Source organism: Salvelinus sp. IW2-2015, linkage group LG18, assembly GCF_002910315.2.
Source record: "Salvelinus sp. IW2-2015 linkage group LG18, ASM291031v2, whole genome shotgun sequence".
Classification (NCBI taxonomy): Eukaryota; Metazoa; Chordata; class Actinopteri; order Salmoniformes; family Salmonidae; genus Salvelinus; species Salvelinus sp. IW2-2015.
In genome coordinates this window covers 36,335,136-36,361,795 of record NC_036858.1, presented here as the reverse complement: position 1 = coordinate 36,361,795, position 26,660 = coordinate 36,335,136, and the positions used below count along the sequence as shown (strand labels likewise).

General features: G+C 42.6%; 1 protein-coding gene across 1 annotated transcript in view; it reads left to right on the top strand.

The window, feature by feature from the left end:
* LOC111978730 (sodium/potassium/calcium exchanger 3-like) overlaps positions 1–26,660 on the top strand; it is a 171,265-nt gene that overhangs the window by 118,909 nt on the left and 25,696 nt on the right. The gene's annotated exons all lie outside the window — the stretch shown is intronic.

Sequence of the window (26,660 nt, the reverse complement as noted above, 5' to 3'; positions counted from 1 at the left end):
ATCCTGGCTGGTATAGTCGAAATTCATCCTTTCGGCGTGTTGATCGTCATCTTCATATTGAAATTCGATGCTAATTTTGTTAGGTTCTTGTCTTAGCCCTTTCAACGTGGGGACCGCCGTCCTCTCGTCCTTGGAACACCAGGTTGAATTTTCGTCAAGAGAAGGTCGTGTTTCATAGTTTACAGCCAATGTCTGTTCAATTGGGCGGGGCCTCTGAGTGAGCAGAGTTTACTCTATGACAACCAATTCTCTCCTTTAGAAGCTAAAATTACATTTAACCTTTTCACAAATAGTTTCATATTTAAACATTTAAATTGCACAACAATTCCATGTGAATCTGATAACTAGAATGTGTAGACTTTCCRAGATACAGTATATGTCGTCCTATCATCAGTAATAATGTCTCAGACGCCAACTGATCTGACATCATATTCTCTAAGTACCAGGGCATATTTTCAGACCTTTTGATGTTCCCAGACTCTCTATGTTAACAAAGGGCTTTTCAAGAGTCAACTATATAGAGTAGAGAGAGAGAAACGGGGGGGAGGTATTTATGGGGGTCATAAACCTCCCCCAATAGGCCAACGTCATGACAGTATACATTTCACTAATTGTGGTTGTCCCAGCCACTCCTGGCTCTCTCTTCTCCAGTAGCTCCAAGGCATAGCGATTGGTCTCCGCTATGTCTCCCACCAGCTCCTCTGTCAGAAACAACTTGAAGCACTCTGCCTCAGATGGAAATGGCAAGGGGTGTTGCACTACAGACTGGGACTCATCAAAGCAAACAGCAGGGCCAGGAGGGGTGAAATGGCTGGCAGCCTTCCAGCTACCACGGAACTCCTGTACTTCATCCATAGTCAGTCTGCCTCCATCACCACCAGCATCTTCAAAGGGAACTGGGACTTTGTCAGTGGTCAAGGGGTCCTCAGATKCATGGTTCTCAATGGCTGGGGGGCAGCTCCTCACTGTCAGAATCTGATTCCTGACTTTCAGACTCATTGTCAGAATTTTTTTAAATCTCCAGAATTTCCGCATTTGTGAGTTGTCTCCTTTTGAAAGACATTGCTAATGCTACAGCTTAGCTCACTAACTACATACATAAACAACAACACTGAATGGCTCAGAGTGGCAGTGAGAGGTTACGTGATTGACTGCCTGCACACGCAATTTGTATCAATAAATCACTATCAGAAAATGTTTTGTTTGGTAATTACAACATTCTTACTTACTCAACCTTTAAGCTAACCGCCCACTGTCATGTCAATTCGTTGGTGACACTTACCTGGTTACCATAGCAACATTTGGTCTCACTGTGCATTAGAGAACTTCACAGTTCCAAAAAGTTGGTGCGTACGGCTGCACGTATCACCCTCTGAAGCGCCTTGTGGTCCATGGTGGTGGAGTTATATTATTAATATTAGCTCTCTGTGTASATCCAAGGGCCAGCCGTCCTGCCCTGTTCTGAACCAATTGCCTTTTTTGTGGCACCTGACCACACGACTGAACAGTAGTACAGGTGCGACAAAACTAGGGCCTGTAGKACCTGCCTTGTTGACAGTGTTGTCAAGGAGGTAGTGGCAGGTAGCCTAGTGGTTAGAGCATTGGACTAGTAGCCGAAAGGTTGCAAGATTGAATCCCTGAGCTGACAAGGTAAAMATCTGTCATTCTGCCCCTGAACAAGGCAGTTAACCCACTGTTCCTCGGCCGTCATTGAAAATAAGAATTTGTTCTTAACTATCTTGCCTAGTTAAAAAAAGGTAGAGCAGCGCTTCATCATGGACATACTTCTCCCTATCTTAGCTACTATTATATCAATATGTTTTGACCATGACAGTTTACAATCCAGAGTWWCTCCAAGCAGTTTAGTCGCCTCAACTTGCTCAATTACCACATTATTTATTACAAGATTTAGTTGAGGTTTAGGGTTTAGTGAATTATTTGTCCCAGATACAATGCTTTTAGTTTTAGAAATATTTAGGACTAACTTATTCCTTGCCACCCACTCTTAAACTAACTGCAACTCTTTGTGTTGCAGTCATTTCGGTCGCTGTAGTAGCTGACATGTATAGTGTTGAGTCATCCGTATACATAGACACTCTGGCTTTCCTCAAAGCCAGTGGCAATTCATTAGTAAAGATTGAAAAAAGTAAAGGGCCTAGACAGCTGCCTTGGGGAATTCCTGATTCTACCTGGATTATGTTGGAGAGGCTTCCATTAAAGAACACCCTCTGTGTTCTGTTAGACAGGTAACTCTTTATCCACAATATAGCAGGGGGTGTAAAGTCATAACACGTAAGTTGTGCCAGTAGCAGACTCTGGTCAAAGGCCACACCGAAGTCTAACAAAACATCCCCCACAATCTTTTTATCATCAATTTCTCTCAGCCAATCATCAGTCATAAGTGATGTGCTTGTTGGATGTCCTTCTCTATAAGCATACTGAAAGTTTGTTTTCAATTTGTTTACTGTAAAATAGCATTGTATCTGGTCAAACACAATTTTTTCCAAAAGTTTACTAAAGGTTGGTAACAGGCTGATTGGTCAGCTATTTGAGCCAGTAAAGGGGGCTTTACTATTCTTAGGTAGCAGAATTACTTTTGCTTCCCTCCAAGCCTGAGGGCACACACTTTCTCGTAGGCTTAAATTGAAGATGTGGGAAAATAGGAGTGGCAATATCATCCACTATTATGCTCAGTAATTTTCCATCCAAACTGTCAGTGGCTTGTCATTGTTGATAGTGGGCAGCTTGATGAGTGGGCAGCTTGATGAAAGCCAGTCAATATTTAAATCACCCAGAAGAAATAACTCTCTGTTGATATCACACACATTATCAAGCATTTCACACATGTTATCCAGATACTGACTGTTAGCACTTAGTGGTCTATAGCAGCTTCCCACCAGAATGGGCTTTAGGTGAGGCAGATGAACATGTAGCCATATTACTTCAACAGTATTTAACATGAGATCCTCTCTAATCTTTACATGAATGTGGTTCTGAATATAAACAGCAACACCTCCCCACCATTGGCATTTCTATATTTTCTATAAATGTTATAACCTTGTATTGCTACCACTTTATCGTCAAAGGTATTATCTAAGTGACATTCAGAGATCAGAATATGAATGTCAAWTGTTACTAGCAAATTACTGATTTCATGAACCTTGTTTCTTATGCTACACATTTTAACGTGGGCTATTTTAAGCCCTTCTGGGATGCTTACTTGCTTTCATTTCTTTACTGGGAAGCTTAGCAGCAGTAGATGTGCTCATGTTCTTTATGTTAGTGCAGGGTGAGCTGCTCACAGTGGACTTCCTCCTAGGGCACACCGGCTTAGTGCTAACAGTATAAATCTGGTTCATAGGCACATGATCACTGCATACAATAGCTATGGGATCAGGGCAGTTAAAGGGACATACATTAGGTTACTTATATTGTGTCTACTGACGCCCCTGGTGTAATGTACAATTGCTGAAGCATTATGACAACTCTTTGTCACAATGGTAGGGATTAGCTGAGCTGGGCTTGAGTCATTGATAAGTCATTATCAGGTATCAGGTATATAAATTGTCAACAAAAGTTACACCCATTGAGCGGCAATAATCACATAGCCAGTTGTGAAGAGAAAGAATCCTGCTAAAGTGTTCAATGCCGTGATTCAGAGATGGCAGCGGGCCAGATATGATGGGTCTTTTATTAGTGTCTAGCAGAGAGTCAATCAGCTCTTTAAAATCCAGTTTCAACTTTTCAGAACTGCCCTTCATAATGTCATTAAAACCCACATGGACTACAATATAATCAATTTCCATGTCCTGGCGTAGTACCTCGGGAGCAGCTTAGTAATGTAATTTATTCGAGCTCCGGGATAAGACATTGTTTTTGCACCAGGAATGGTCACATTTCTTACCATGGAGCTGCCCAGAATCACCACTGGTGAGAAGGACGAGGAAATCTGCCCACTCCCACTCTTCTCAGGATTCGGAGATGGATGGGCGAGAGGCTTGAGCCTGTTGCTCCCGGTGCCTGTGGCAGGCATCCGACAGATGGGGAAGCCCTGCTTGATCCAGAACAGAGACGAAAGGTTGTCGACGTCGAATTCATAGTTGTAGGCACTGCGGCCGCAGACACAGGCACCCCCAGCGACGAAGGTGCAGGAAGATCAGGCTCCAGGACGGCAAAACTATTTGTTGTTTGTATCCTCTCCGGGCCTCTCGTTTGGAGTTTAGACTGCTTTGCGGGAAGTCGCTGTCTTCGGCTTCCACGGCTCGTGACATGCGACCATCGTTGATTGTCTTGCTTCTCTTGTTGTGCTCCTTCGACTCCGCTATCAGATGGGGGAGCTCCGGGCAACACAGCCCATTTGGATAATGACAAACGACAAGGTGGAGATGCATCCAACAAGCGTGAATGCCGTCCAGCCACCGGTGTAGAAAATGGAAACATTCCACTCTTGCTTTTCTCACGTAGGCAGGCGACCTGCGTGATCAATGAAGCCACCTCAAGCCTATAATCCTCGGCAGGTAAACAGTTGCCGCATTGGAACTCCGAGTGGTCCGRTTTGTCCCAAAACAGTGCGTAGTAGATACAGCTCCTACAGCGCTGGAACCATTCATTTATTTCTCCAGACAAAGAGGGCTCCATTGCAAAACTAATCTGGTACCAACTATGTTAGCTTAGATGGCTAGCAGCTTAGCGTCTCTGTCAAGCAGGTTTAAACCTGTCTGTTAAGCAGGATTCCGGGACAAGAAATAGCGGTCCTTGCTGTTAAAAGCTAACTGCATCGCGGAATTTCACGCAAAAACAAGTTCTGTATTTCAATTTTTTTTCTGTACAATATATTTATTGCCATTTCTTTTTTTTACAATTTAACAATCATCAAAATATGATACAGAYAATGCCTCGTTATTCCTTCCACCTACACAAAACACCATGCTATATGGAGGCACATCGTGCAAAACCCTTCCCTCCCCAACACAGGAACACCCCTTCCCTCCCCTCTACCGGTATTAGCTTCACTGATTAACAACAAAAATATAAACGGAATGACCTTCACATTCCATGCTAGAAAATACATTATTCAACACAAAAACAAATAATAATAATACATTCATGAAGAAAGTAGTAATGAGGCAGCTAAGGTGACGTCTCTAGAAACTGCTGAAAGTTCCCCCAGACATCAGTAAATTCAAAGGGTTTATTACGTAAATKGTATGTTATTTTTTCAGATGAAATATAGGAAGATRGTTATTTTAGCCACATCTGCTTGCTTGGCGGAGTGTCMCTCTTCCATTAAATAGCTGTGCATTTATTGGCTGCAATGACTGCTAATTTAATGAATCTGGTTTTGCTACAAATATTAACTGGTAGAACAGAATCATCTCCAAGAAGAATAAGGGAAGGATCTAGTGGTACCGTCATATTAGTGACCTGTGATAAGATCTGAATAATGTCTTTCCAATAATTGCTTAGTTCAGGGCAGGACAAAAACATATGCATAAGTGTGCCCACTCCCGTTTTACACCTTGGGCAAAATGTTGAATATTTAGAATTGATCTTATACAGTCTCTCTGGTGTAAAGTAGACCCTATGTAAAATATTGAATTGCATCAACTTGTGCCTTGTGTTAAATGAAAGACGCTGAGCATCTAAAAAGAGCTTTCCCCATTTCTCATCCTCAGAAATGAGACCTCGGTCACCATGCCACTTTATGCAAGCTTTCAGAGGTTCATCATTCCCCCAACAGAGCTTGAAGACCAGAGTACATGTAGGAAATGACACCTTTTACCCCTTTCCTTTCCAGCMACAGTTGATCAGTTTTAGGTTTACCCATGGGCTGAATCCTAACTCCCTGCTGAGTGGCAATATAATGCCTAACCTGTAGGTACTTGAAGAAATTAGTTTGAGGTAACTGAAAATGAGATACCCTGATGAAGACAGCTTGGTTGTCGAAACGTTGGATATTACATTTTTGCATCTGAGCTCCTAGAGTGTGCGGCTCTCCTTTATTTTCAAGTTTTCTACTCCGCCAGCCAGCACCTCGCCTAAATAGGTGTGTGTTTCTTTTTCTTCTAAACTGAAAATGAGATGCCAGTTGTTGAAAGGATAGTAGTTCACCTTCTCTATAGAGATTACCAAATGTTATAATTTCTTTGTTGAACCAAGAAAATGTAGTACCATCTCTCAGGGCTTCGGGTAGGATCGGGTTATTATATAAAGGTGTTTGTTCATATATAGATCTAAGCCCTTCTGTTTGTTTACAGACTTCAATCCATATATTTAAAGTGTTTTTAATGAAAGAGTTGTTTATGAGACCTAGCAAAGCTTTAGGTGTGCTAATATAAGGTATAGATGCCAATGTAGCAGGGGWCAGCCACTCCTCCTCTATCTGTCTCCAAGAGGGTGAACTTGTTGGTGTATCTTGCCATACCCACACAGCCTTTAACTGAGATGCCCAGTAATACAACTGGAAGTCAGATAGAGTAAGTCTTCATTCTGAGTATGGTTTGCATAAAGTTGTGAGTTTCACTCTGGGGGTGTCACGATCGTGTGGAGGAGAGACGGACCAAAACGCAGCATGTGGAAAATAAGCCATCTTCTTTTATTTTACTACGAAGATGAACATGAAACGAAACACTATTACAAACTATACAAAAACAACAAACGACCGTGAAGCTATAAACGTAGTGCACACAAACAGGCTACAAACGTTCAACATAGACAATTCCCCACAAACAGCTAAAGCCTATGGTTGCCTTAAATATGGCTCCCAATCAGAGACAACAATAACCAGCTGTCTCTAATTGAGACCCAATTCAGGCAACCATAGACTTTCCTAGATACCTACACTCAACCATAGACACAACTAGACTACTATACTAAACATAAACCCAACTACTCTAATAAACCCCTAAACCTTACAAACCACCCTAGACACTACAAAAACCACATACATTCCCCATGTCACACCCTGACCTAACCAAAATAATTAAGAAAACAAAGATACCAAGGCCAGGGCGTGACAGGGGGTTTCCCTTTCCACAGAAATGAAGAAATCTTCCTATTAAGTTGTTGAAAAACACTTGGGGAGTAGGAAAGGGCAAGGTTTGAAAAAATGTACAAGAATTTTGGTAATATATTCATCTTTACACATTGACCCGCCCAATAAGAGAAATTGGTCAATCACGCCATCTATCCAATTCTTCCCCAACCTTTTTGAGAAGTGGAGTATAGTTCAGTTGATATGTCTTAATCATTTCAGAAGGAATTTTCAATCCAAGATATGTCATTTTCTGTGGTTTCAAGAAAAAGGCTGGTCTAAGATTGGGTGCTGCATAGCGCCCTGTTAAAAGGCAAAATGATACTCTTCGATGGGTTATTTTATATCCTGAAAAGGTCCCATATTCTTTTAGGGTGTCAACTAATGTTCGGAGTGAAATTTCTGGTTTAGTGAGGTAAAGCAAAATGGCATTGGCATATAGCGAGACCAGATGTTCACTCCCACCTATACGAACACCATGGATGGACCATGGATGGATGGATGAGATCTAAAAGCTCTGCCAGTGGCTCTATAGCCAAAGAAAAAGGAGAGGACTAGCGGGACAACCCTGTCTTGTGCCACGTGATAGAGAGAACTGTGAGGAAATGTTTCCATTAGTCAGGATCTGAGCTACCTGACATTTGTACAGTAATCTAATCAGACCTACATACTTAGGTCCAATATTCATCCTCTGTAAAACTTCAAACAGGTAGTTCCATTCTATGCGGTCAAAAGCTTTTTCCGCATTAGTTTCTCCTAAGAACATTTCCGATTTATGGGTCATCAGGGTGATATATTCCAATCCTTTGAGTCTAATTTTTGTGGAGTTGGTGTCAAATGTTACACTATGTCATTTTCCAGAACTCTAATTTCATTCTCCAACGAATCTACTTGAGCCTTATACATCTTACGAGCACCTGAACTAAAGGATATGATTTGACACCTCAGATATGCAAGGAGAGCTTCCGATAAAATTAGAGGGGAGGCATAGTTGTTATTGGTGCAAAAAAAATATGTCTATATGAGTGTTCAGAAATGTTACAAATGTGGGATTATTTACTAAGTATGTGCCAAATCTTCTTGAGGGTGGCTGTGCTCTACTGACTGGTACTGAAGCCGCAGGGCAGAATGATCTGATATACAGTGGGGCAAAAAAGTATTTAGTCAGCCACCAATTGTGCAAGTTCTCCCACTTAAAAATATGAGAGAGGCCTGTTTTTTTCATCATAGGTACACTTCAACTATGACAGACAAAATGAGAAAACAAATCCAAGAAAATCACATTGTAGGATTTTTAATGAATTCTATTTGCAAATTATGGTGGAAAATAAGTATTTGGTCAATAACAAAAGTTTATCTCAATACTTTGTTATATACCCTTTGTTGRCAATGACAGAGGTCAAACGTTTTCTGTAAGTCTTCACAAGGTTTYCACACACTGTTGCTGGTATTTTGGCCCATTCCTCCATGCAGATCTCCTCTAGAGCAGTGATGTTTTGGGGCTGTTGCTGGGCAACACGGACTTTCAACTCCCTCCAAAGATTTTGGTGTAGTAGACRTGAACAAGTCAGGAAGTTCTTTCCTCATGTATGTTTCAGCCATCTTCACAGAGTCAAATGTGCACTCACCATTCTTGGTTTCGATCCACAAAGTCGCTGGGTAGCACAGGCCGTATGCCAAGCCAGCCTGAAGCAGAAGTCTCTTCAGTGGGGAGAAAGCCATCCTCCTATTGTGTAGTGTGGGAGAAAGATCCGGAAAGATAATGATTCTGGCATCTCCGTACTTGAGCTCTCCCTTTGCTCGGGCAGCAGAGAGGATGCGTACAATGTCCTGGTACTGTAGAAATGTAATGACAAATGCTCTGGGTGCAATCTGGCCAAGCAGCCGCCTCTGTAGGATGCGATTGGGCCCTCTTGATCTCCAACGGGAGGGGGTAGATCCAGAATTTTGGGAATCCATTCCTGTAGAAAGGAGATTGCGTCTCTTCCCTCCACGGCCTCCGGGAAACCTTGAAGTCTCAAATTCGAGCGCCTTTGGAAATGTTCATAATAATCAAATTTCTCCTCGAGTTCAGAGATGGCGTCCTCCAACTTCTTGTATTTTTGGTCCACTTCCTCGCGGACATCCAGGATGGCAGCCTGGTGGTCAGCATGGTATTTTTCTAACTTTGTCCCTCGTCCCTTTGTGACTTTCTGGTTTCCGTGGAGTTTATCGACCAGTACATCCATTTTGCTGAGGTGTTCAGAAAGTGTCTCTTGAATTTTTGTTATACCCTTGTCCATCTCCATTCTGAACCATGCTGGTGCTTCTTCCAAGCTAGCATCCACCGAGGCTGAAGGATGGCTGTCAGAGAGGGGCATTTTTCCATGCCTCATCTGAGGTTTTGACATATTGGGCATCTTTTGCTTTGGCGATACAATAGATGTTTTAACTTCCAACTCACTGTTAGCGAATAGTTYGAAAGTTCGAGGACGCTACGCAGATGCGTCTTGTTAGAGCATCGCCATTGTCGGAAGTCCCCCACTTCCTCCTGTATTCGTATTTAATGAATATCGGTTTTGTTTCAATCAAAAATAACAAACCGAGTGTTTTCCAGCTTACAATGTTAAGCTRCACACTCTGATGAGTTCAGGGTGAGTAGATGAGCTCAGGGCGAAAATCTCCTTCCAGAGAGACATCAGGGACTGTAACATACTTATTACTCAACAGGACAGTTAACCTGCGTTGCCCTCAAACCAAATCACGCTGCCTGCTAATTATCTATAGGTTATGTTTCAACTTGTCAATTTCAAATTATTTTCKAACAAGTTTTTGTATTAATAATAAATCAAAAATGTAAACAACAGTTTGAATTGAGGTGTGTTCCGCCTCCTCATTAATTCACATAAGAAGTAGCGCATTTCACTGTTGCGGGCAATTTATGTTTGAGGCTTTACTGAGCCGGAGAAACTTCTCTCTTCAACCAGAGCCCAAGCACTTCCCCAGTGTTTCCCCAGATCAAGTATGAAGACATTGCACATCTCGAGTCAGAATTGTTAAAACTTTTTCCCATGCACATTTTAAGGCTAGCGCCCGCATTGCCTTCATTGTTGTTTTCCTTACAAAGTGGACTTCAGACAAAAAATAACTTTGTAAATGTGTGCGTTCCTATCAAAGTAAGTGCCTCATTTTCTGTATATTGTGTAGTTGTTTCTAGAGTAGCATTCCGTATGTATATATGGATCCTAATGTATTTACTGTTTTATTCACGTTTTCAAGTTCTGGTGACAAATCATGCATTCCGATTCCTGAATAAATTATAAAGGWGTAAAATACTTTTTTGAAGGTTGTACTATTTATGATGAGCTAATGCTAAGCTATTTGCCAGCTATGTGTGGCACCATATTTGTTGACAACAAACAATGCTTTCTGTTTGTCACGTAAGCGTCTGTCAGACCAAAGATGTTATAACAAGGGATAGTTCACTCGACTGACTTATGGTGCTTTCAAGACAACTGGKAACTCTGAAAAATACGAGGTCAAATCATGACGTCAGGGATCTTCAGGTCGGAAAGGTTGAAGCTCTAGAAAGAGGCCCGAGTTCCTGAGTTGGAGGACCGTTCAAAACTATTTTTCCCAGACGGAGCTTGTTTTTTATCGAGTTCCCAGTTGTTTTGAATGCGGCATCAGATTGTAAGTACGGTACCACAGGGTTGCCAGCTCAGACCGCACTTTCCAGGGGTTTTCTTTTTATTTAGCTTATAAACTTGTTCTGCGTTTGCCCCCCATTTATTGATAAATTCCCCATCATAGTAATATTTCCCGCATCATATCCCCCCACGATACCTTCCCCCATTTCTGCCCCCCATAGACTTGAAAACCCCCCACAAATTAAATGAACCCTCCCCCACATCTGGGGTGATGATCTGTGAGGTGATAACATTTTATTTGCTTTGTGATTTGTAAAAATGGTAAACGAATTGTTAAGTCATGTGCTCCGGTTCTTGTATACACTGTAACAAGTACATCAAAGATTTGTAATATGCTGAAAAGGGGCCAAACTAAGTTCATATTTTTCAGACAATGGGCACTGCTATCTTTGACTTTGACTTTGTTTGTTTGCGTCTTATGGTGAATGGCATTCTGGGATTAGGGAGTTTTCTCTTGTCTAACATAAACAAAGATGGCTGCCATCATAAAGAATGTACCTGCTGTTAGCTTAGCTGACACGCATCWCTTTTCTAAACAATATTTAATTTCTCCCTTGTACTCATCAGAGATGTGGTACAAATTTAAACAACTATAGCTGTTAGGTGGCTAACTTATGTTTAGTTTTTATGTCAGCGAAACCTGTTATTTAGATTGGTTTATGGAATAGTTTGGCTGTGGAGGTGTTCCGTGTGATGTTTGGATGATAAAGTTTTGCATTTATCTTTTACAATAAAAGGTGAAATTGAGGCATAAAGTTGCGAATACCTATATTTCCCAGCAGTACAAAACATTGTTAAGATGCTGTTCAGACAATGCTGTTTAGACACATTTGTTGTATCATACGTCCTGTTGCTACTGTTCCAATCACATATGGTACGCTGCAGGCACGAGTCAACAATGATCACAAATATATGATCGTACACCTCAAAGGGTTAATATGCAGGAATATTTCACTTTCTCTGGTCATAGGAGTAACAACATGAATTGGTGCATGAGGCAGAAGACTGTGGAAGACTGTGTCCCCTTTTCTCAGCGGAGGGAGGGAGAGGAGGGATGGTGAGTCGGGTGAGAGGCAGCCTCACTGCTGCTCCCTCCCTCACTTCCCTCAGACTGACCATCAGATGTGCAGGCCAATAGTCCAGTAAAAAAAAAGCTAATTATTATGCTCACTCAGCTGTGCTTCACAAGTAATACAACAAATGATCTATTGCCAGTGTGATCATATACCTTGAATTTTGAAATATAATTTCAAAATGGTCTGAGAAGAACAACAKTGGCAGGGAAATTCAAGSATAGCTAGTATGCAGTGATAGTGTTTTGGGCCTATAGCCTACTGCACAAACCTCATTGCTACATAACTGTTTTTAATTGTTTAATGATGCCGAGCCTTACAATTTTTTTGTCATGATTTTTTTCAAATCTGATTGGTAGATCTCGACTTGCATTTTGACTCAGAAAGTGATCTTGACTCAGAAAAGGTGTGTGACCACTGCATTAGAATGTCACGTTTATAGGTGTTGAAGACTGTATTTCCCAGCTGTCCCACCAACAACATCAGCTGTGGTGAAAGCAGCTGTGTGACCCAAGACTGGCGCTACAATGCCACTGTGATATGTGCGTGGGTGCATAACTGCAAGCCTCAATCAAGTTAATCTGTACTCATATAGCACATTTCAAACAAAAGCGAGTGCAATCTAATGTGCTTCACACTAAAGGAGGAAACTATGAATAGGTGAACAGTGTGTGTATGTGCCTTCTGGGATGTAGACAGCTAGCTCAGTGCTGTCTCTCTAACAACATACACTCCCATATTCCCATCACAAAGGAAAACAAACTACACCGCCAGGTGAAAACCATCTGTTGTGTGGTGTCTGTCTGCAATCAGTGTGTTTTTTTCTACTGCTCTCAAAAGGATGCCCCTCCTGAGATCTGAGATCTCTTTAATGATGTAGAGGATTTGAAGGACTCGTCCTACTCTCTCTCTCCAGCACACAGCCTTATGTAATGATTGTGATGCTTATGTAAGCAGAGAGAGAGAGTAGTCAAGTCTTTGTTGTTCCTCAGCAGCTCTCTGCCCCCAGCAAGCCATCACAGCTCCCGGAGAGCCCAGGTCAATCCTGCCTGATCCAGTCCAGATTTAAAAGTCAGTGATTTTAGGCGTGTGCGTGTGCGTGCACATGCGTGCGTGTATTTGTGTGTGTGTACGCACAAGCATGGGTGCGTGCTTATGTGTGTGTCAGGTTTGGCTTAAGATTGAATAGATTAGAAAATCAATAAAGAGCATCCTGTTTTGTGTATCTAAGTTATGTATAGAGTACATCAGAGATATAACCATCCACCAAAGTCATGACAACAACCAAAGCCCTAAAGGGACAGATGTGGCCAGAGTGTGAAGGTCTCATGGGTAACACGCCATCCACTTAGGTCACACTTTGATGTCATACACAGCGGTGATAGGTCATCTTAAGGTCACATAGTGTCACATGGAGCAAAATTAGCACCACACACATACAGAAATGCCAATTGTTAACACGTTTGGACCCAGAAGTAAATAAGGAAGCTGACCAAATTTCACAAGAATTGACTTATATGTTGTGTAATGTTCTTTTGAGTAAAACCAGATTGTATTCTACCCTGCTTAACGTTTTTTAACAGTAGTTACAACAACCGTAGCTCCTCTAACACCCCTTACAGCACTTATGATGTCCTAATACTGTCATTCTCCTTAGTCTTACTAATCCATAACAGAGGATCACACTTTTTCCAATATGGCAATATGCACTTATCCAGACTTCTGCATTATGTTCAGTAGTAGATTCTGTATTTCCAGCAATGGCTTATGCAGACAAAAGCATATTGTTTTGAGCCATCAGAAAGAACATGGAGTAGACTTTAGTGTAGGGCTAAATAAGGGACAGAGCACTCAAAGCTATTACTGTGGCATCAGAATATTTACAGAATCTATGCTGAGATTACTCTATGAATGACCTCATCCCCATGGTAGCAATATCACTTTTTCACATAGGGGGCATGGGTCGGTGGTCTCTAACTGGCAGTACTTACTGTAATGCAATGTTTACCAACCGCAGTCCTTGAGTACCCCAAACTAGGGTTGCAAAGGGTCGGAAACCTTCCAGTAAATTTCCTGGAAATTTTCCATGGGAAGTTAAGCCTTGGAATTTGGGGAATTATGCATAAATTCATCAAAAAAGTTAGCTTATAACAGTGAACTTTTTTTGTGGGATACACATAAGGCAATTATAGGTCTTGTGGCATATTTTGATTAAACTATCCCCAATTTAATGGAATTGCAACCCTCCGCATGCACAGTGCATTCTTTCATCACATGTGCAGTGCACTCTTCCATCACATGTACAGCTAATTCTCAAGATCTTGCACACTAATGAGATGCTATTGAGCCCACACTACTACACTGTCTGAGCGAAGGACTACATGCTTTCTGCTAAGTTTTGATTACAATACTGGGTGGGGTGAATATATTTTATATGACATACATGATTTGTTAACTAGTAAATAGTAGCCTACAGCAAAATGTGTTTATATTTTTTCTAACTTGTTAACAATTTTTGAAGTTAGTTTTTGCTACCATGTGGGTTTTAGCTTGTTTTAGCGAGCAAATTGAGGAGTGTTAATTCACCTGTTTCCATACATGTTTAATTTATCTTACAAAGGATCATCTAACTGCTTAACTATTTATCTGTACATGGAATTGTATTTGGGGKTTTTTTACAACAAAAAAATCTAATCTTTACAGGAAAATGCCACGGGCACTATCTGATGTGTGGATACATTTCACTGAAGCTAACGTAGAAGGAAAAGCTGTGTACATTTGCAAATATTGTGCCAAATCATATGTGAAGAATGCAGCAAAGATGCAGAATCATCTGGCCAAGTGCACAAAGTTCCCTCAGCGCTCACAACAAGCAACCTCTGACAAAAGTCCCTCTACTTCTATTCGAGGTGAAAATTATGAATCAGACACCTTATCGATAGCAACAGCTCATGGTCCTCATGTTTATTTTGACTCAATGGAGGAACGTAGTCAGAGAAATGCTGATGAATGTCTTGCTCGAGCTGTGTATGCAACTGGTTCACCTCTGATGCTCACAGGCAATGTGTATTAGAAGAGATTTCTGAATGTTCTTCGCCCAGCATACACCCCTCCAACCAGACATGCTTTATCTACTCATTTGCTAGGTGCAGAGTTCAACAGAGTTCAAGTGAAGGTCAAGCAAATCATAGAGAAAGCAGACTGTATTGCAATCATCTCTGATGGGTGATCGAATGTTCGTGGGCAAGGAATAATTAACTACATCATCTCCACCCCTCAACCAGTATTATTCAAGAGCACAGACACAAGGGTCAACATACACACCGGTCTCTACATTGCAGATGAGCTGAAGGCAGACATCAATGACCTTGGACCACAGAAGGTATTTGCACTGGTGACAGACAATGCTGCGAACATGAAGGCTGCTTGGTCTAAAGTGGAGGAGTCCTACACTCAGATCACACCCATTGGCTGTGCTGCTCATGCATTGAATCTGCTCCTCAAGGACATCATGGCACTGAAAACAATGGATACATTCTACAAGAGAGTCAAGGAAATGGTTAGGTATTTGAAGGATCATCAAGTTATAGCAGCAAAGTAAGAAGAATAAGAGCACCACATTGAAGCTGCCCAGCAACACCCGTTGGGGTGGTGTTGTCATCATCTTTGACAGTCTCCTGGAGGGGAAGGAGTCTCTCCAAGAATGGCCAGATCACAGTCTGCCGATATGGACAGCCCCATCAAGAGGATCCTCCTGGATGATGTATTTTGGGAGAGAGTGGTAAGCAGCCTGAAACTCCTGAAACCTATAACAGTGGCCATTGCACGGGTTGAGGGAGACAATGCCATCCAGTCTGATGTTCATACTCTGCTTGCAGATGTAAGAGAAGATATCCGTACTGCCCTGCCCACTTCACTATCGCTCCAAGTAGAGGAAACTGCAGTTCTGAAATACATCAAAAAGCATGAAGACTTCTGCCCGAAGCCCAATCACGCCACAGCGTACATGTTGGACCCCAAGTATGCTGGCAAGAACATCCTGTCTGGTGCAGAGATCAACAAGGCCTATGGTATCATCACTACCGTGTCTCGCCACCTTGGCCTGGATGAGGGCAAGGTTCTTGGCAGTCTGGCAAAGTACACTTCCAAGCAAGGGCTTTGGGATGGAGATGCAATATGGCAGTCGTGCCAACATATCTCATCAGCCACCTGGTGGAAGGGACTTTGTGGATCTGAGGCTCTTTCCCCTGTTGCATCCATCATCCTCCAAATCCCACCAACATCAGCCGCCTCAGAGCGCAACTGGTCTTTCTTTGGGTACACACACACCAAAGCACGCAGGGGTTTAAAAATTGGTGGCCATCCGGGCAAATTTGAGGCTTTTTCAAATCAAATCAAGTTTATTTTATATAGCCCTTCGTACATCAGCTAATATCTCAAAGTGCTGTACAGAAACCCAGTCTAAAACCGCAAACAGCAAGCAATGCAGGTGTAGAAGCACGGCGGCTAGGAAAAACTCCCTAGAAAGGCCAAAACCTAGGAAGAAACCTAGAGAGAAACCAGGCTATGAGGGGTGGCCAGTCCTCTTCTGGCTGTGCCGGGTGGAGATTATAACAGAACATGGCCAAGATGTTCAAATGTTCATAAATGACCAGCATGGTCAAATAATAATCAGGAGTAATGTCAGATGGCTTTTCATAGCCGATCATTAAGAGTATCTCTACCGCTCCTGCGGTCTCTAGAGAGTTGAAAACAGCAGGTCTGGGACATGTAGCACGTCCAGTGGACAGTGGGTTCCATAGCCGCAGGCAGAACAGTCGAAACTGGAACAGCAGCAAGGCCAGGTGGACTGGGGACAGCAAGGAGTCATCATGCCCGGTAGTCCTGACGCATGGTCCTAGGGCTCAGGTCCTCTGAGAGAGAGAAAGAAAGAGATAAGGAGAGAATTAGAGAGAGCATACTTAAATTCACACAGGACACCGGATAAGACAGGAGAAGTACTCCAGATATAACCAACTGACCCTAGCCCCCCGACACATAAACTACTGCAGCATAAATACTGGAGGCTGAGACAGGAGGGGTCAGGAGACACTGTGGCCCCATCCGATGATACCCCCGGACAGGGCCAAACATGAAGGATATAACCCCACCCACTTTGCCAAAGCACAGCCCCCACACCACTAGAGGGATATCTTCAACAACCAACTTACCATCCTGAGACAAGGCCGAGTATAGCCCACAAAGATCTCCACCACAGCACAAACCAAGGGGGGGGGGGGCACCAGACAGGAAGTTCACGTCAGTAACTCAACCCACTCAAGTGACGCACTCCTCCTAGGGACGACATGAAAGAGCACCAGTAAGCCAGTGACTCAGCCCCGGTAATAGGGTTAGAGGCAGAGAATCCCAGTGGAGAGAGCGGAGCCTGACAATGAGCCATCCTCAACAGGGTTGGAAAGTGACAGTAAAGATGAGGCCTCAGAGTCCGATGTTCAAGAGGTGAACATTGAGGAGATCCAGGGAGAAGACATGGAAACCTGAGAGGAAGACAACCAAAGCTTTAGTTTCTAGACTATCATTTTACATATGTTGAAAACGTTTTTGGGAGATGCGATGGATTGCRGATCATTCAATATTCCCTTTCTTTTGTTGTTCAGTGAAATCATCCCATGTGAAGAGTCAACTCATTTAATTAAAGTTCAATTCGTAACTAAATAGTTTTTTAACATTTCTATTGGAAGGATTTAATCATTTGCAATTATGTCTGCTTATGATAAGGTAAAAGGTTTATGTTTCTGTCTCCTTATGATATGGTAAATATATCCAATGCAAAAAACATCTACATTTAAATGGTATTAATATTAATTTGCATATATTTCCATAAATTCTCATATATTCACATTAATTCCCACCCACTGGGGAGCCAGGCCCAGACAATCAGAATGAGTTTTTCCCCACAAAAGGGCTTTATTACAGACAGAAACACTCCTCATTTTCATCAGCTGTCCGGGTGGCTGGTCGCAGGTGAAGAAGCCAGATATGGAGGTCCTGGGCTGGCGTGGCTACACGTGGTCTGCGGATTTTAGTCCGGTTAGACGTACTAGCAAATTCTGTAAAACGACATTGGAGCCAGTTTATGGTAGAGATTTAAATTTAAAATAAAATAATCTGGCAACAGCTCTGGTGGACATTCATGCAGTCACCATGCCAATTGCACACTCCCTCAAAAATTGAGACATCTGTGGCATTGTGTTGTGTGACAAAACTGCACAATTTAGAGTGTCCTTTTATTGTCACCAGCACAAGGTGCACCTATGTAATGAGCATTTCTGGGATCTTTACATATTTATATATTGCGTTTCTATTTTTGTTCAGTATATTTAGAATGAACAGCTAGCTCATGAACGAACGGGTTCACCAGGGAGAACGCAACAAGCATGCAGATGCAATAAGTGTAACACATTATCTAACTGGAGATAGCTAGCTAACATATAAGGGGGAACTGCCCCAAAGAAATCGCAGGATTTCATTGAATAAATTATAACGGCACAAAATAAATGGACCACCCTGGGGTGCTCAAATGTGCGTTCAGTCAGAACTTCTGGGTCTGCTCTAGTCTCCCTCTCAATGAGTCTCTCGTGCCATACGGCTTATTTCTGCACATGAAACTAGATCTGCTCAATCAGGTACAGATGGCGATAAAGCAGAAAGCTAATTGTAATTAACTTGTAAATAAATAATCATAACAGTCATGGGAGCCTGGGACCTGATAAACCGGACATCTACATCCAACAATAGTCAAAGGACAGAGGGATACACTAGCTAGAACCTTCTCATTGGTATCTGGTAGGACAAAAAATATTTTCATCAGGTTCTACTATAGGTGACAGGGCGACATGTGTGGACTAAAACAACATAAAACCGGGTGTATACTTAAGCATGATCGAATTAATTAGCCAGCTACAATATTTCAGAAAAACATTGAGAAATATTTTGGTCAATTCTTTGATCAAATTAACCAGTTATCTACCTTTGATAAGGAGCTAGTTAACTATAGCTAGTGGTTAGCCTGCTAGCTATTTAATTCCCATGCCAATTTCAAGTTTTTCAAAACGAATATCTGACTAAGTCGGAAATATGAAGTTATTTCAGAATGAAAGTTAACTGGCTAACTCATCATACAGCAAATACCTGGCAAAACAATCCAAGTAATGTTTGCATGGCCTATGCGCCAGAGGAGCTGCAGAATCACTGAGGGGCAGATTAGTAACCGAACAGCTTGTTTTGGAAAATGTACACATTTACCGCAATTGTATGAGCATTTAAAACATAATCTATGTAATATATTTTATTTTACAAATGTTTGTTTTTGTTGACCAATCAAAAGTGGGGCGCCACCCCTAAAGCCCTAATGTGCCGGCCGACACTATCGGAAACATATGCCTAAGTTTGCATAAATCATTATTTTGTTCCATGTGATTTAACATTTTGGATTCAAACTGTGTGTGTAAAATATGTACAGTGCCTTCAGAAAGTATTCATACACCTTGACTTATTCCACATTTTGTTGTGTTACAGGCTAAATTCAAAATGTTTTTTAAAAATATATATATATATCTCACCCATCTACACACAATACCACAGAATGACAAAGAGAAAATATGTTTTTAGAATTCTTTGCAAATGTATTAAAAATGAAATACAGAAATATCTCATTTACGCCCCTTTGTTAAAATACTCMAAATTGAGCTCAGGTGAATCCAATTTTCTTTGATCATCCTTGAAATGTCACTACAACTTGATTGGAGTCCACCTATGGCCAATTCAATTGTTTCTACATGATTTAGAAAGAAACACACCTGTCTATATAAGGTCCCATGGTTGAAAGTGCATGTCAGAGCAGAAACTATCCCATAAAGTCAGAGGAACTGGATGAGGCATATAGCTGGGGAAGGGTATAAAACTATTTCTAGTGTTGAAAGTTTCCAAGAGCACAGTGGTCTCCATCATTGGGAAATTGAAAAAATATGGAACTACCCAGACTCTACCTAAAGTTTGTCGTCCGACCAAACTGATCAACCGGGCATGCAGGACCTTGGTCAGAGAGGTGACCAAGAACGCAATGACCACTCTGACAGAACTATAGTGTTCCTTGGCTGAGATGGGAAAACCTGTCAGAAGGACAACAGTCTCTACAGCACTTCACCAAGCTGGGCTTTATGGGATAGTGGCCCGATGGAAGCCACTCCTGAGACAAAGGCACATGACAGCACACCTGGAGTTTGCAAAAAGGCACGTGAAAGACAGAGCGTGAGGCAAAATATTCTGTGGTCTGATGAGACAAAATGTAACTCTTTGGCCTGAATGCAAATTGCTATGTCCTGAGAAAACCAGGCACAGCTCATCACCCGTCTAACACCATCCCTACTGCAAAGCATGGTGGTGGCAGCATCATGCTATGGGGATGCTTTTCAGATGCAGAGACTGGTAAGGACAGAAGCCCAGACTTGAAAATCTGTGGAAAGACTTGAAGATTGCTGTTCACCGCCACTCCTCATCTAACTTAACAGAGCTTGAGAAAATCTGCAGGGAAGAATGGGAGAAAATCCCCAAACCCAGATGTGCAAAGCTGATACAGACATACCCAAGATGTCTCAAAGCTGTAATCTCTGCCAAAGGTGCTTCTACAAAGTATTGACTCAGGGGTGTGAGTACTTATGCAAATTAGATTTCCGTTTTTCATTTTCAATAAATTTGGAAAATCTCTAAAAACATGTTTTTACTTTGTCATTATGGGGTATGGTGTGTAGATGAGGGAGAGAAAAAATATATTTAATCAATTTTGAATTCAGGCTGTATCACAACAAAATGTGGAATAAGACAAGGGGTATGAATACTTTCTGAAGTCACTGTATGTGTACATTGCATTCGGAAAGTATTCAGACCCCTTGACTTTTTACACATTTTGTTACGTTTCAGCCTTATTCTAAAGTGGATTGAATAGTTTTTCCCCTSATCAATCTACACACAATACCCCATAATGACAAAACAAAAGTTTTTTTGTTGTTGCAAATAAAATAAAATAATATGAAATTTACAAAAGTATTCAGACCCTTTACTCAGTACTTTGTTGAAGCACCTTTGGCAGCGATTACAGCCTTCTGTCTTCTTGGGTATGACGCTACAAGCTTGGCACACTTGTATTTGGGGAGTTTCTCTGCAGATCCTCTCAAGCTCTGTCAGGTTGGATAGGGAGTGTTGCTGCACAGCTATTTCAGGTCTCTCCAGAGATGTTCGTTCAGGTTCAAGTTTGGGCCGTTGTCCCGTTGGAAGGTGAACCTTCGCCCCAGTCTGAGGTTCTGGCACTATGGAGCTGGTTTTCATTAAGGATCTATACTTTACTCCCTTCATCTTTCCCTTGATCCTGACTAGTCTCCCAGTGACGCAAAGAGTTCAATCTTGGTTTCATCAGACCAGAGAATCTTGTTTCTCATGGTCTGAGAGTCCTTTAGGTGCCTTTTGGCAAACTCCAAGCGGGCTGTCATGTGCCTTTTACTGAGGAGTGGCTTCTGTCTGGCCAATCTACCATAAAGGCCTGATTGGTGGAGTGCTGCAGAGATGGTTGTCCTTCTGGAAGGTTCTCCCATCTCCACAGAGGAAATCTGGAGCTCTGTCAGAGTGAACATCAGGTTCTTGGTCACCTCCCTGACCAAGGCACTTCTCCCCCGATTGGTCAGTTTGGCCGGGCGCCCAGCTCTAGGAAGAGTCTTGGTGGTTCCAAACTTCTTCCATTTAATAATGATGGAGGCCACTGTGTTCTTGGGGACCTTCAATGCTGCAGAAATGTTTTGGTACCCTTCCCCAGATCTGTGCCTTGACACAATCCTGTCTCGGAGCGCAACAGACAATTCCTTCAACCGCATGGCTTGGTTTTTGCTCTGACATGCACTGTCAACTGTGGGACCTTTTATATAGATAGGCTATCCAAATCATGTTCAATCAATTTAATTTACCACAAGTGGACTCCAAACAAGTTATAGAAACATCTCAAGGATGATCCATGGGGCTCCTGAGTGGCGTAGTGGTCTAAGGCACTGGATCTCTGTGCTAGAGGCATCACTACAGACCCTGGTTTGATTCAAAGCTGTATCACATCCAGCCATGATTGGGAGTCCCATAAGGCGGCGCACAATTTGCCCAGCGTCGTCTGGGTTAGGGTTTGGCCGGGGTAGGCCGTCATTGTAAATAAGAATTTGTTTTTAACTGACTTGCCTAGTTAAATAAAGGTTAAATCAAAAAATCAAAAAAATGGAAACAGGATGCACCTGAGCTCAATTTCGAGTCTCATAGAAAAGGGTATTATAGAAAAGGGTCTGAATACTTATGTAAATGAAGTATTTCTGTTTTTATTTATTTATTTATTTAATTGCAAACATTTTTTTTTTTTAACTGTTTGCTTAGTCATTATCAGGTATTGTGTGTAGATTGATGAGGGTCATTTTTTTTCTGTAACGTAACAAAATGTGGAAAAAGGGAAGGGGTCTGAATACTTTCTGAAAGCACTGTATGCTTTCATACTGCTTCAAAACAAAGAGCGAAAGATCATACTGGATAGAGCTTGATCCTCTTGTTATGTGTTTTAAGACTAGGAAGAATGACATGGTGAAAGATGCCCCAAAAGGGCTTTATTCAGTTGATTCATGGACAAAATTGACCCCAAGCCTTGCCACTACCAAGAATCACTGAACTGAAATAAGCTGAAGTGAACTCCAACACAAAAGCCCTCTCTTTATTGATGGAGAGAGCTATTTTGTTTATCTAATCATCTTGCTATCTCTTGTTTTGTTGTTGTTAATGTAGTTATTTGTTGGTTTGTTTTTGCTGGTTGGTATGTGGTTGAAGCATTTGTAATGACTCGCACCATGTGTGTGTGCCTTTGTATATGTCTGTGTGTTTGTGTGTGGAGCTCTGAGTAGTGAAGCCATACTTGTTAGTTGTGCTGTTGGCAGCAGGGTTGGTTGGGTGAGTGGGTCCCTGAGTGGTTACCCTGTATAAGAGTAGGCAGCACTGGGTACAGAGTGGACAATAGCCCTGGGCCTGCTTGCTTTGGCTGCAGAGCCACTGTGTAAAATGCATTCCGGTGTGTTGCCTACTGGGAATGTGTCTGTACTGCACTTAAGGGATGGCGGTAGGAAGGGAGGGATCAACCTAATTTTATTTGTCACATGGTCCGAATACAACAGGTGTAGACTTTACTGTGACATGCTTACTTATGAGGCCTTCCCAAAAATGTAGAGTTAAAAATAGTAACACAAGAAGAATAAAATACACAAGAATTAAGCTATACTGAACAAAAATATAAATGTAACATGTAAWAAGTTGGTCCCATGTTTCATGAGCTGAAATATCCCAGAAATCTTCCATATGCACAAAAAGCTTTTCTCTCAAATGATGTGCACAATGATGTGCACAAATGTGTTTACATCCCATTTATCCTTTGCCAAGATAATCCATCCACCTGACAGGTGTGGCATATCAAGAAGCTGATGTTTTCTTCTGTCTTTTCCTTTTTTCTCTTTAGTTGCTTCTCTTGGTTGTTGGTGCATTGGAGGGTTCTTGGGGGGTGGGGAATGGAATTCATTTTATTATATATTTTTTTCTTCCTGGGGGGACTGTGGGAGGGGTCTCGAATKGTTGAGGGACAGCTATTGGGGAACTGTTTGGGGATCTTGGAGGGTTCGGGTTCACGTTTTTTGGCCTGGTGGTATAGCGGTCAACATGCGCTTGAGCAGGGCATTGACCCTGGATGCTTCTGTGTCGCTTCTGTGTCGCTCTGAATGGAATTCTGTTGGATGACTGGTATGATGTAGTTATTGAGCGGCTTCACTGCTAGTATATTGTATGTTTCGAATATTCAATAAATATATATATTTTTTTTTTTAAAGAAGCTGATTAAACAGCATGATCATTACACAGGTGCACCTTCTGCTGGGAGCAATACAAGGTCACTCTAAAATGTGCAGTTTTGTCACACAACACAATGCCACAGATGTCTCAAGTTTTGAGGGAGCGTGCAATTGGCATGCTGACTGCAGGAATGTCCACCAGAGCTGTTACCAGAGAATTGAATGTTAATTTCTCTACCATAAGCCGACTCCAACATCCTTTTAGAGAATTTGGCAGTACGCCCAACCGGCCTCACAACCGCAGGCCAAGTGTAACTACGCCAGCCCAGGACCTCCACATCCGGCTTCTTCACCTGCGGGATCTTCTGAGACCAGCCACCCGGACAGTTGATGAAACTGTGGGTTTGCACAACCGAAGAGTTTCTGCACAAACTGTCAGAAACGTCTCAGGGAAGCTCATCTGTGTGCTCGTTGTCCTCACCAGGGTCTTGACCTGACTGCAGTTTGGCGTAACCGACTTCAGTGAGCATATGCTCTCCTTCGATGGCCACTGGCACGCTGGATGAATCCCAGCGCGTTTGGTGTCGTGTGGGCGAGCGGTTTGCTGATGTCWACATTGTGAACACAATGTCCCATAGTAGCGGTGGAGTTATGGTATGTGCAGGCATAAGCTACGGACAACGAACACTGGTTAGAGCCAGTTCCTCTGTCCAGTGTCTGTGTTCTTTTGCCTATCTTAATCTTTTCTTTTTATTGGCCATTATGAGATATGGGTTTTTCTTTGCAACTCTGCCTAGAAGGCCAGCATCCCGGAGTCGCCTCTTCACTGTTGACATTGAGACTGGTGTTTTGCGGGTACTATTTAATGAAACTGCCAGTTGAGAACTTGTGAGGCATCTGTTTCTCAAACTAGACACTCTAATGTACTTGTCCTCTTGCTCAGTTGCGCACCGGGGCCTCCCATTCTTTATATTGTGGTTAGAGCCAGTTTGCCCTGTTCTGTGAATCGAGTAGTACACAGCGTTGTATGAGATCTTCAGTTTCTTGGCAATTTCTTGCATAGAATAGCCTTCATTTATCAGAACAAGAATATACTGATGAGATTCAGAAGAAAGTTCTTTGTTTCTGGCCATTTTGAGCCTGTAATCGAAACCCCTAAATGCTGATGCTCCAGATACTGAACTAGTCTAAAGAAGGCCAGTTGTATTGCTTCTTTAATCAGGACTACAGTTTTCAGCTGTGCTAACACAATTGCAAAAGGTTTTTCTAATGATCAATTAGCCTTTTAAAATGGTAAACTTGGATTAGCTAACACGATGTGCCCCATTGGAACACAGGAGTGATGGTTGCTGATAATGGGCCTCTGTACGCCTATGTAGATATTCCATTAAAAAATCATCCGTTTCCAGCTACAATAGTCATTTACAACATTAACCATGTCTACACTGTATTTCTGATCAATTTGATGTTATTTTAATGGACAAAATAAATTGCTTTTCTTACAAAAACAGGACCTTATCTAAGTGACCCAAACTTTGAACATGAGTCTCAGTCATCGTCTTGCTCGCCGTCTTCTCATCTCTTGCTCGTTTCTCTCTTCTCATGCTTTGCTCTCTCCTCCTCTTGCTCTTCCTTCGCTCTCTCTCTCTCTCTCCTCCGGTCTCTCTCCTCGTCTCTCGTCTCTCCTCTCTTCTCTCTCTCTCTTCTCTCGTCTCTCTGCTCTCTCTCTCTCTCGTCTCTCTCTCGTCTCTCTCTCCCTCTTCTTCTCATCTCTGTCGCTCTCTCTCTTCTCATCTCTCTCTTCTCACGCCCCTCTCTCTTCTCATCTCCTTGCTCGCTCTCTCTCTTCCTTCATCTCTCTTGCCTCGCTCTCTCGTTGCTCATCTCTCTCCTCTCTCTCGCTCGCTCTCTTCTCTCTCTCTTCTCTCTCCTACACTCTCCCTCTCTTCCCTCTCGCCTCTTCCGTCCTCCTCTCATTCTTCTCGATTCCCCTCCCATCTCTCTTATCATCTCTCTCGCTCTCTCTCTTTTCTCATCCTCTCCGCTCCTCCTCCCTGCTATCTCTCTCGTCTCTCCTCTCTCTCTCTCTCTCTCCCTCCCTCACGCTCCCTCCTCTCTCTCTCTCTCCTCGTCTCATCCCTTCTCATCTCTTGCTGCCTCTCTCTCTTCTCATCTCTTGCACGCTCTCTCGTCTTCTCAATCCTCTTGCTCCCGCGTCTCTCTCTTCCACTCTCTCCGCGTCTATCTCTTCCATCTCCTTGCTCTCTCTCTCTCTCTCTTTCTCATGCCCCCCTCTCTCATCGCATCCTACTTCTTAGCTCCCTTCTCCCCCCCTTCTTCATCTCTCCTCTCCTCTCTTCTCATCCCGCCCCCTCGTACTCATCGACGTTCTTCCATCATCGCCTCTTGTCTGCATCGATCCTCTCTCTTCCATCTTTGGCTTTCGCTCTCTCTCTTCTCATCTTTCTTGCTCGCTCTCGTCTCTTCTCATCCTTGCTCCAGTGCTTCTCGATCCTTCTCTCATCTCGCTCCGCTTCCCCCGAGCTTCTCTCACTCTCTCCCGCCTCTCCTCTCTTCCGTCTCCCTCTGTACTCTCTCAATCTCTCTCTCGTGCCTCTCTATCTGTCTTCTCATCTCTCTCCATCAGCTTATTATCTCCTCCCTCTTCCACTCTCGCCGCTCCTCATCTCCTTTCCAATTCACAATGCTTCTCTCTCGCTCCGCGTCTCTTCCTCTTGCATCCCCCTCTCTTCTTCTCAGCTCTTTGCTCTGCGTCTCTTCGGTTTCTCATCTCTTTGCCTCGCTCTCCTCTCTTCTCAGCACTCTGCTACGCGTCATCTCTCTTCTCAATTCTCTTGCTCGCGTCTCCTTCTTCTCAATCTCTTGCTCGCTCTCTCTTCTCATCCTCTTCTCTCGCTCGTCCATCTCATCACATCCTTTCTTTCCTCCTCCTCTCTCT